This window comes from Squalius cephalus (genome assembly GCF_949319135.1).
Source record: "Squalius cephalus genome assembly, chromosome: 23".
Classification (NCBI taxonomy): Eukaryota; Metazoa; Chordata; class Actinopteri; order Cypriniformes; family Leuciscidae; genus Squalius; species Squalius cephalus.
Window position 1 is genome coordinate 31,002,831 of NC_137144.1, and position 10,233 is coordinate 31,013,063.

At 38.3% G+C, this 10,233-nt stretch overlaps 1 long non-coding RNA gene across 1 annotated transcript; it reads right to left on the minus strand.

Moving 5' to 3' along the window:
- Positions 1 to 560: 560 nt before the first annotated feature.
- LOC307151548 lies at positions 561 to 4,780 on the minus strand. Its single transcript, XR_013819898.1, has 4 exons — positions 3,862 to 4,780; positions 3,123 to 3,198; positions 2,468 to 2,623; positions 561 to 2,002 (listed from the first exon to the last, which is right to left on the minus strand). It is a non-coding gene; the product is annotated as an uncharacterized lncRNA (long non-coding RNA).
- Positions 4,781 to 10,233: the final 5,453 nt, after the last annotated feature.

Sequence of the window (10,233 nt, forward strand, 5' to 3'; positions counted from 1 at the left end):
TCAATAATAATTTCCACAGGCCCAAAACTCTCTTTACTGTTTTTAACACTGTACTTTTTAAGTCGTTGTCATTCGATTGTGTAAACACTATGGAACAGCTGATCGGAACGTGCGCACTGTTGACGTTGACAGCAGCGCGGATTGATAGAAATGGAAAGAAAATAGTGCCGATTAAAACTGAGGTATGAATTTTGCCCGGAGTGTTTTTTGTGATGTAAATTAATCAAGCTTTGAAACGCATATAATTTTTTCACGTAAAAACGCACAGTTTTGAGGCCCCGGAAACTAACCGGGAATACTTTCTAGAAAAACTTCAAGCGGCCAGAACTCTGACCAGGGAGGTGACCACAGAGTGGGTCAGTGTGTATGCACTATAGTGCTGGTAAGGATTGCATACAACTTCATGTCTTAAATGGGCGAACTAACCCTTTAATATGTCAGTAATATTAGCTATAATAAATCAAATAAATAACTATTGAAATAAACAGTTTAAGCTAGTTAGATCACAAAAGTCTAAATTCGGCTACAGGAGCTGGTAGTCAGTAATAACACAGAACCATGAATTTAAATTTAGTACAGGTACCATGTATTGAAAAGTGATTAAACAAAATATTTACAAACAAAAATAATGAAAATAGAAAAAGAACCCAAAATAGTTACAGACTACAGTTGAATCAGTTATAGTTAAGTAAACTTTGTGGTTATTGTTCAATTAAGATATGACAATAGAAATCACAACAAATGCCACACACAAGAAACAAAAAGGAAAAAAAAAACTGTCCCAGCGATGTTTGGTTTCTTCAAGACCAACGCGACAACCCACAAGAGGTTTATAAAAGTTTGTATTGGTAAGTCCATAGGTTATTGTTCGTTAAGGGAAAAGATGTGCATGTGGGACTGAAGCGCAAGTCTGTGGAGAAGTGTGTGGGTAACAGGCTGCGGACAACCTTCCTACCAGACCAGTAGGGTGGCTGTTCAGTGGATGCTGCACAGATGGTAGGCTCCCAGCCGTAGTAGTTCAGCTCACCATCATTCATCCCCAAACAGAGAAAAAAAACCTGGCCTGTAGTGCAACAACAGGACCAATAAATAATAGGGCTAAGTTGGAACTAAATTTGCAGTAAACTTTAGCTAATTCCACACAAATATAATTTCCATGTGTACACAATTCTAAAGCATTACAAAATAATCAATAAATGTACAAACTACAAATAATAAACATTAAGTGTTTGACAAAACAGTCAAAAGTACAATATTAAAGTTGTATTGCCTGCACAAAATTCTAATAAATAATCCGAAATAATCTGATGTCCTTAGTGCATTTAAACACACTTAGTGCAAACAAATCCATTTGTAAACACAAAAAAAATGACAGACCTCACAACAGCATAAAATGAATCAAAACCATTTGTTTAAAGCATCCAATGCCAATGTTAAAGCTAACGCTAATGCTAATGTTTATTGCTGCTGATTTAACATGTTAGTGTCCAGCATGTAGTTCACTCATTCAGATTACTCACCAGTTCCTCTATGTAAACATAACCTGATGGCAGCGACGGATTCCCTGCAGCCAGTAAGTTGTTCTAAAAAGTTACAATGATATGCTTAACCTAAAAGCATGAATCGAACACAAGAGTGAATAGTTTGTAAAACACAAACCTGTCCACAGCTGTCGATCAGCTTCCCCACACCTCTGAATGAGGAAGACACGACACCGCAATCTAGTTAAACACTCGTGCTCAAATGCGCGATTGGCTAAACACAGTCACATGACTGAGGTTGCGTGAGGTCGCAGGACACGTACTCCACACAGGCAAATTAAAGGGACAGGGACGGCAGAACCAATATACAAGCATTTAATATATAGACAGATTTTAACCTGGGTTACATTTGTATTTTACAGTATGCGATATTTACATTTTTTTTTAGACTGAAGAAGACTCTTAGATGCAGGTTTTGTAGACCCTGCCCGGTTTAGAAATTCCACCATGTTCATTCCGACCTATAAAAGAAAATAAATACAATATAGATTGTTTCAATGGCAAATGTTTCATATTCAGTTGAAGTCAGTTCAGTTCAATAACTGTAAAGTTCATCATGAAATGGAGTTCATCATGATTTCAACAATCAATATTTTTATTTGGCGAAAAGCCGTATGTGGTAAGCTTTACATTGCCTTGTGTGATCTTGTTTTTTTTTTTTTTTTTGGTCTAGGATCAAAGTTGCTTAATAGGAATTGTTTTGAGGTAATGAAGTTAAGTTAGATAATGTACAGTCAGTTTTCATCACAAAATAAACTCCTTCAGGGTGATACGAGATCCCTCCACTTTGTGTTGATTACCCTGTTGAAGTTTATTCTGCAATTTAAACTTGCTGGATGTACAGTATCCCTTGCTTAATGCACAGGCAGTTCCAGTCAGGTTACAATGCAATTTAAATAGCAGTTATATGCGGGTTTTATACTTACTAGTTGAAGATCAATGGTAGCCTTTCTAGCTTCGTCAATAGATGGACGAAATACCTTCGGACCACTATGTACACCGTGGCAGCAAGAAGAAGGGGAAGGACCAAAAGAGCAACATCACCTCTATTCTCTGCAGAAAGATCTCAGAAACAGGACCAGCTACAACAAATATACACTAAAGTTAGTGCAATGAGCTACAGACATAAAATAAATATGCAATAATGATATTAAATATCTAAGGTTGCCTTTTATATTGTATGCAATCCTTATATTTCTGTTAACTTACATAAAATAGGACTTTGGAGTGACTGGGCTTTGTAACCTTACAGATTTTTTTTATGCTCAAACAGCAACGTAACACACAATAACAAAGTGGAAAAAATGAAAAAGCATAATATAGGGCCCTTAATTTTTTTCCTTTAAAAAAATTTACATGTAGCTATTGCATCTGATATTTATCCAAATGAATCGACATTGAATCAAAATCGGAATCGAACCACAAGCTTATAAATTGGCAGCCTTGTGAGCAAACGTTACGTTACCTACAATGTTATTTAACTATAGCACGGATTTAAGTTATGCAAGGTTGAGTTGATTATCACAGGCAGTCAATTATATATGTAAAGGCTGCACAAGTGTATAATAAACATGAACTTACCGTTAAACTGTCGATAAGACTGGGTAAATGCCACTCAAAGACTTTTTTCCCCAGATGTATCCATATGGTTTTCTAACTAGAAAAAAAGAAAAATTTAAATTACATCACTTACCAAAACCGAATTTATGTAGCATGTAAAAAAGACTTTTTGTACAACACGTGCAACAAATCACCTCACTGGTCCGGGTGGTCCAACCTACAGCTGATGCACGCATGCATTTTGAAAGTTTTCGCGGTGCTAATAAGTCGATTCATTTCCGGGAATCATTTCGTTTCAAAATTGGTGAACCAGTTTATTTGAACCGGATAGCAATTTATTTTAGACCTGCGGTCCTACGACATTTTTACGTAGGCTACTTTTTATGCCTTTTACATAATGGACGTATGGACAATTAAGCCTGCGTTTTACATAAGAGCAGTGAGTCATATTACTCAATTGTTTTGTTTTGAGTGACTCGACTCACTTTGTTCAATTCGCTTGTCAGTGGCAGAAACGACTCTTTCCTCTTCACATATTTCATGGTTCCGTGTGATACAGAATCATTACTCTGTCGTCTCACATACCTTAAAATTACTATGCGAGTCAATATATGATTCTGCGGTAACAATTGTTTGTCGTAGGCCTGCAGTTGCATCACCAAATTTAGTCGGTATTTAAGAATTATTGCTGCGAAAAAAAGTTATAATTATGCTAATTCATACTAATTATTAATAAACATAAAACATTATATAAACTTACCTTAAAACAGTTGCACACAGCTGCTTGCCTTTGCCCCTTAAGATGACAGTTTGGGAGCGAATTTAAACATCTCCATTTGGCGCGAAGCTTGTGAAACAACCCAGCGTTGCTACCCAGCAGGTTTAACCCAACAACTGGAAAATTAAAACTACCCAAAAGTGTTTAAAATGTGATAAAAATAACCCAACAAAATTACCCAACAGACTCAACCCAGCATTTTTTAGAGTGTGGGAACTGTAGGGAGGCGGGCGCCATTTTATTTTTGTAACCCCCTTTTTCTCCTGTTTTGTGGCTAGGCAGGGAGTGAGTTTAGACTTCTGTTATTTATTTGTATTTTCTTTGTAAGGCTTATTAAGAATATAAAAAAACAGGTAGATCTGGCTTTTTGTTTGTTATTTTGGCATTGCACCCTTCTGAAGCCTTTGTTTCTTCCCTAAGCTATGTTAAGAGCCTTTTGAATAAAAAAAGAGGTAAAAAGAATCTTGTTGTTGTGGTGCTGTGGCAGGGCCCAGACAAATGCTCTTTAAAATTGTAAAATGTTACGTTCTGTTAAAGGAACACTCCACCGTTTTTTGAAATAGGGCTTATTCACCTTCTTTCCTACATTTAGATAGGTGGGCAAATGCATTTTTGTCTCAGTGCATGCATTGTTTTAGTTTGACAGGGTTGGCGCTAGCTTAGCTTAGCATAATGAATGGAATCCCCAGCTAGCATGTCCTGAGTAAAAGTGATATAAAAAATTTAAAAAACCCACCTAATTACTTCTTGTGGCCTGCGTATTCACAGCGAGTACAAATAGCGATGCAGATTAACACTAGGCGATTTCCTAGGCAGATATTGACTTATATATTAAGGACTATATTAGAGGGAAGCACAGGCGAAGCACTGCTACTTGGGCGTGATATCTCTGCGCCCAAGTAGCAGTGTTTCGCCTGTGCTTCCCCCTAATATAGTCCCAAGTAGTTCTAATTGTCTTTCAAAAGTAAGAGTCGACTCTGAGTCATTTTTATGAATCGTTAGAAGACCGAAGATTTAGGTGTGTTGGACATCGGCTGCGGCTGGATGCACCCGATCGGCGAGAGTAGCCGCGTGCAGGCGGGGAGGAGCTGCAAACAGAGACGTGAAGTCGGACACTTTCTGGTTCCTGTAGTGACCACTCACGTGGTGTTTGCATACTTTACCACAGCTGCAGTGAAATAGATGCAATATTTGCCAAATAATACACAGATGTTTCAGAGACATTTTCATTCAATACTTTATGTAGCCTACTGCTTCATACAGCGTCTGTTTGAACAAGAATAAAGTTCAACATAAGCAAATATCAATGAAGTGGAGTCTATGTTTTTTAAGCAGTTTTAATTTGATAAACATGACACAATATAGCATGACAACGACATGAAAAGAGTGTTCACTGTTATAATAAACTGATTTGAGAGCTTTAGAGGAACTAAAGGTGATCGAAATAAACACGAAACACACGTGATCGTTGTCATGCGGTAAATCCGGCCAATCGTGGAACAGCTGTGTCGTCATCAGCCCTCCTGCAGCCCGTGTGCAGCCGCTCTTGAGAAGCTGCGCTGGCTGAGTTCTCCGGCTACTCTCGAATCGCTCTTGCGGTACTTTGATGGCACACGTCACAGTCACGTGGCGTCGGCGCTGTATCAAGTCGACAAAATTTCTAACCGGCATGCACTGCTTTAAGTCAGCCGCCGATCGGTCTGCGCAGAGCTGCATGAAGTCGAACAAGCCTATTTTCTCTGACTAGATGACGTCAACTTGTCAAGTTATTTGAATACGATACGCCCACTTATTGTATTGTTCTGTATATGTTGTTTAAGGCATAATAAAAAAAATAAAAAAAAGATACGCCCCACTTATTACACTCCAAGACGCCAGTGAAAACGTCATGGCAACGAAACGCTGTGTTCTAAAGTGCGACTCAAAAGCAAACTTTTTTCATCTGCCCAAGGAGGAGCATTTGAACACTAAGTGGCTACAATTCATATATACAACTATACCACAGAACTATAGTCCGAGCCTTGTGCTTTGTTCGCGCCATTTTGAAGATGATTGCTTTACCAACTTAAATGCAGTCAAACTTGGATTCGCGAGCTGGCTGATATTGAAGGAAGGTTCAGTTCCAAGTGTATTTGCATCAGCTTCCTCCTCCGTATCACAACCTGTAAGTGTTATTAATAATTGTTGCTTTTAGCCTATGTTTTATGTAGCATGCTTAATAATTATTTTGTTTGTTGTGTAAGCACCGTTTAGCTTCTAGGTCTTCAATGACAATTGTATTGAGATATGTGAAGTGTTTGTCGTTGTTTTCGTCTTAAAGAATAGTAATACCTCGTAGTACTGCATTTTTTTTAATTATTATTTTTTAAACGTTATGTTTATGCATCGGGCTAACGCAAACAAAGACTGATTGTGCTTTTACAATATCTCTGGGCTATGCTCGCTAACATAACATTAAATTCCTTATCTTATTTTTATTTTTTTTACTACAAACTACAAAGCAGTTGTAACGGAGGTATTTTTCTCTATGGGGACTTTTATTTTGACGGGTTTTTCTTTCTCCGGCGTGCTCGCGGGAGATGCAAAGACGTCTGGGAAGAAGAAGAGAGCGCAATAGTTTACGAGGCAGACACGCCATGATTGCTGTACAAGAGGTCGATATTTTTCTGTTGAAGCTGTAATGTAAAACAGTGGTGCACGTTCGGATTAAGTTTCGTGAGTTTAGTGTACATCAACATTGTCGTGAAACTGTAGACGCAGTTGAAACAGAGGTTCGGTCGATTGCGTCATCGGACGGAGAACAGTGTTGGAGACTGGCTGAGAGCACGAGAGAGAGTTGCTATGGAGCGAAATATGTGCCATAATTTAACAAACAAATCCAGCATTTTGCAAACAAACTCAATCTACTTTGCAAAGGAAAACTAGACTCGCAAACAAACTCAATCTACTTCGCAAAGGAAAACTCGACTCGCAAACAAACTCGATCCGCTTTGCAAAGGAAATCATCGCAAACAAACAGAAAGCAATGTGCAAGCACAAAGGTCACAAATGCGTGCAGGCAGATTTTCTCACAAATGCGTCCAGGCAGATTTTCTCACAAATGCAGTTGAGCAACTTCCTCCTCTAAAACAGTAGATGGCGCTAAACTATAGGCTAATTTAGCGCTAGTCTCCCAGGAGAAGCACTGATTTGAAACTTGCCTTTGCCTACAGCTGAGGAAAATGACCGGTGAACGGGTGTGTTTCTGTCTTATTTGATCTATAATTAACCTTTTTGAGGTTTTCTCTTGCCAAACGTTTATTGCATATCTAGACAGAAATCCACATTAGCACCATAAATTAGTGATTATGTCTACACTTGAACGAATCTATTTCTTTCGTTCTCCATAAATGAATGAGAACATTTCATTTAATTGAGCGGCGGGTTTCATTTGTGTGTCCAAAATAATAATTTGGGCACTGCATAGGCTACGTCACAGGCAAGATAAGAAACAATTGTATATATATTTTTTTTTTTTTTTTTGCATTAATTATTTTATTACATTAATTGTTAAGCTGACTGAATTCCAACTAGGCTAAATAAATAAATAAGTGGGAGCCTCCTTTCAATTAAATTAAATGTTCTCATTAATTTATGGAGAACGAAAGAAATAGATTCATTCAAGTGTAGACATAATCACTAATTTAGTAATTTCGCATGAGTCCGATGCAGAAAAAAATGACAAAAAGCAACAAGATGGCAGAGCTTTCAGCTTATAGATTCCCCGATCCTAGAGTGAAGTGCTACTAAGTGCTAATGTGGATTTCTGTCTAGATATGCAATAAACGTTTGGCAAGAGAAAACCTCAAAAAGGTTAATTATAGATCAAATAAGACAGAAACACACCCGTTCACCGGTCATTTTCCTCAGCTGTAGGCAAAGGCAAGTTTCAAATCAGTGCTTCTCCTGGGAGACTAGCGCTAAATTAGCCTATAGTTTAGCGCCATCTACTGTTTTAGAGGAGGAAGTTGCTCAACTGCATTTGTGAGAAAATCTGCCTGGACGCATTTGTGAGAAAATCTGCCAGGACACATTTGTGAGAAAATCTGCCAGGACACATTTGTGAGAAAATCTGCCTGGACGCATTTGTGAGAAAATCTGCCTGGACACATTTGTGAGAAAATCTGCCTGGACACATTTGTGACCTTTGTGCTTGCACATTGGTTTCTTTTTGTTTGCGAGTCGAGATTTCCTTTGCAAAGCGGATCGAGTTTGTTTGCGAGTCGAGTTTTCCTTTGCGAAGTAGATTGAGTTTGTTTGCAAAATGCTGGATTTGTTTGTTAAATTATGGCACATAATTCGCTCCATAAGTTGCTAGAGCCGTGAGTTTCATTCGGAACACTTGTTTTTCCGTTAGTCTAAGAATTTTTGAGCGTCCTGCTGTTTTTCTGGGTGATCTACAGACCGTGTTGGAACGAGAGACATTTATTTTTCTGAGAATCATTTGAGTGCACTTTTCAGTGCGCGAGAAGAATGCTTATGTGAGCTGATCGATCGATCTTGAAGGAGTGATTCGTTTTTGGGAGACTGACGATCGTCAATGGTGAAGATTTGTTTTTGAAAGACGTTTTTTTTGTGTGTGATCCAGATCATTTGATTTATGCGTGCCGCGTGCGAGCTGGGCTGAGCTGCGCCAGTTTTTTTCCTGAGCCACGCTGAAACTTTCTTGTGTTTTTTTATTTTTTATTTTTATTTGCCCTGCCATCCTTACGACATCTCACTGTCCTGTCTCAGCTGTTCATTCAATCGTTACATCTGTTGTTCAAGTCATCGCAAGTCATCGCAAGTCATCGCAAGTCATCACATCAAAGTTGTCGTTGCCACAGACTGGTACTACAGTTCGACACACACACACACACACACACACACACACACACACACACACACACGAACATTTCACTGATATAGTGTGAACTGAACTGAGTGTTTGAACAAACTGAGGGTTTCAACTGTCAATTTGAACTGTGTTTGTGCTAACTGAGTTGTTTGGAAACTGAATCATAAAATTGATTCATGGGAATCGTTCAAGTGATTTCAAGGTTACCTACATTCGAAATGAGTTGTTAGAAGTGAGTCATTTAAGTGGAGTGAGATTATGAAGTGAATCATTTGGATCAAACTATAAGAGTCATCTATATCCAGTGTTGTCTGTAAATAAGTTTGTGCCCTATACTGACATTAATTTTGGGAGACACTTTTGAGGTGTTAAAAGAGGCTTGTTTTGAAAGTGTTAACTATTTGAAGATCTTTCAAGAAAACAATCTCAAAACTGTTTTTTATTTTATTTTATTTTTTGTTACTTTTTGGTATTTTATGATATTGAAACAGATCCTTCCAGCAGAAATATAATTTACAAAGAGAAGGAAAATAAATTACTAATTGTTAAAACGTAAGACATTTGACAGTTATTTTTTTGAACTTACCTTGGGGTAGGGGCGTCTCACTTACACTATTAGGATTAGGTGGGTGGGGATGTGAATTTCAATTTATTTTTCACCACATACACTTCAGGAAGCCACCGTGTCGACATACTCACCTGAAGCCTACGCTACCTATTCCTGTAGTATAAACTAGTGTAAGAGAAAACATATACATAACATATTGCATATTGAGGCTCAAAGCACTGGAGCGGGGACTAAGATCCTTTCGCTTTTAAGTCTTCCAAGGTAGTGTTTTAATTTTCCCCTACGAGGCGAGACTTACAGTCCCGTTACACAGTGCACTATAATCATTATTATAACACAATTTAATTGATAAAAGCATCATTGTACTCCGTGTTAAACATAAGTATTATCTCTGTAAACACTGCTAACATTTGACTGGGTCATCACCGCAGATTAGTGTCACGTAAAGGTGGGGTTTTGAAATGTGATTCACTAAACGAATCATTTGAGAATCGCGGTCAAAACAGGTAAAAATAAATGCATATTATAAGAAAACTAAAGTGTTTTTTGTCATTGCATGCATGCAAAACTGTTGTTGGGGACTTCTAAAACAATATTAAGCCGCGTTTCCACCGCAGGAACTTTCCCCAGGAACTAGGAACTTTGGGGTGGTACTCGGTGTGTTTACACCGCAGGAACCAGGGTCTAAATGAAGTTCCGGGTAAAAATTTACCCCCCAGAAAGTCCCTGCTGGCGAGGTAGTACTTTTTCAGAGTTCAGGAACTTTCGGGGTGGGACTTGTGCGCTGAACATGCTGATTGGTTGAGCTCACGTCACATTTGATTGGTTGAATCCACGCTGCATTTTATTTTAGCCGCCATTTTTAAAAATCGCACTTCCTGGCTTCGTGCAGTAAAAGAGTTGTCTGGAA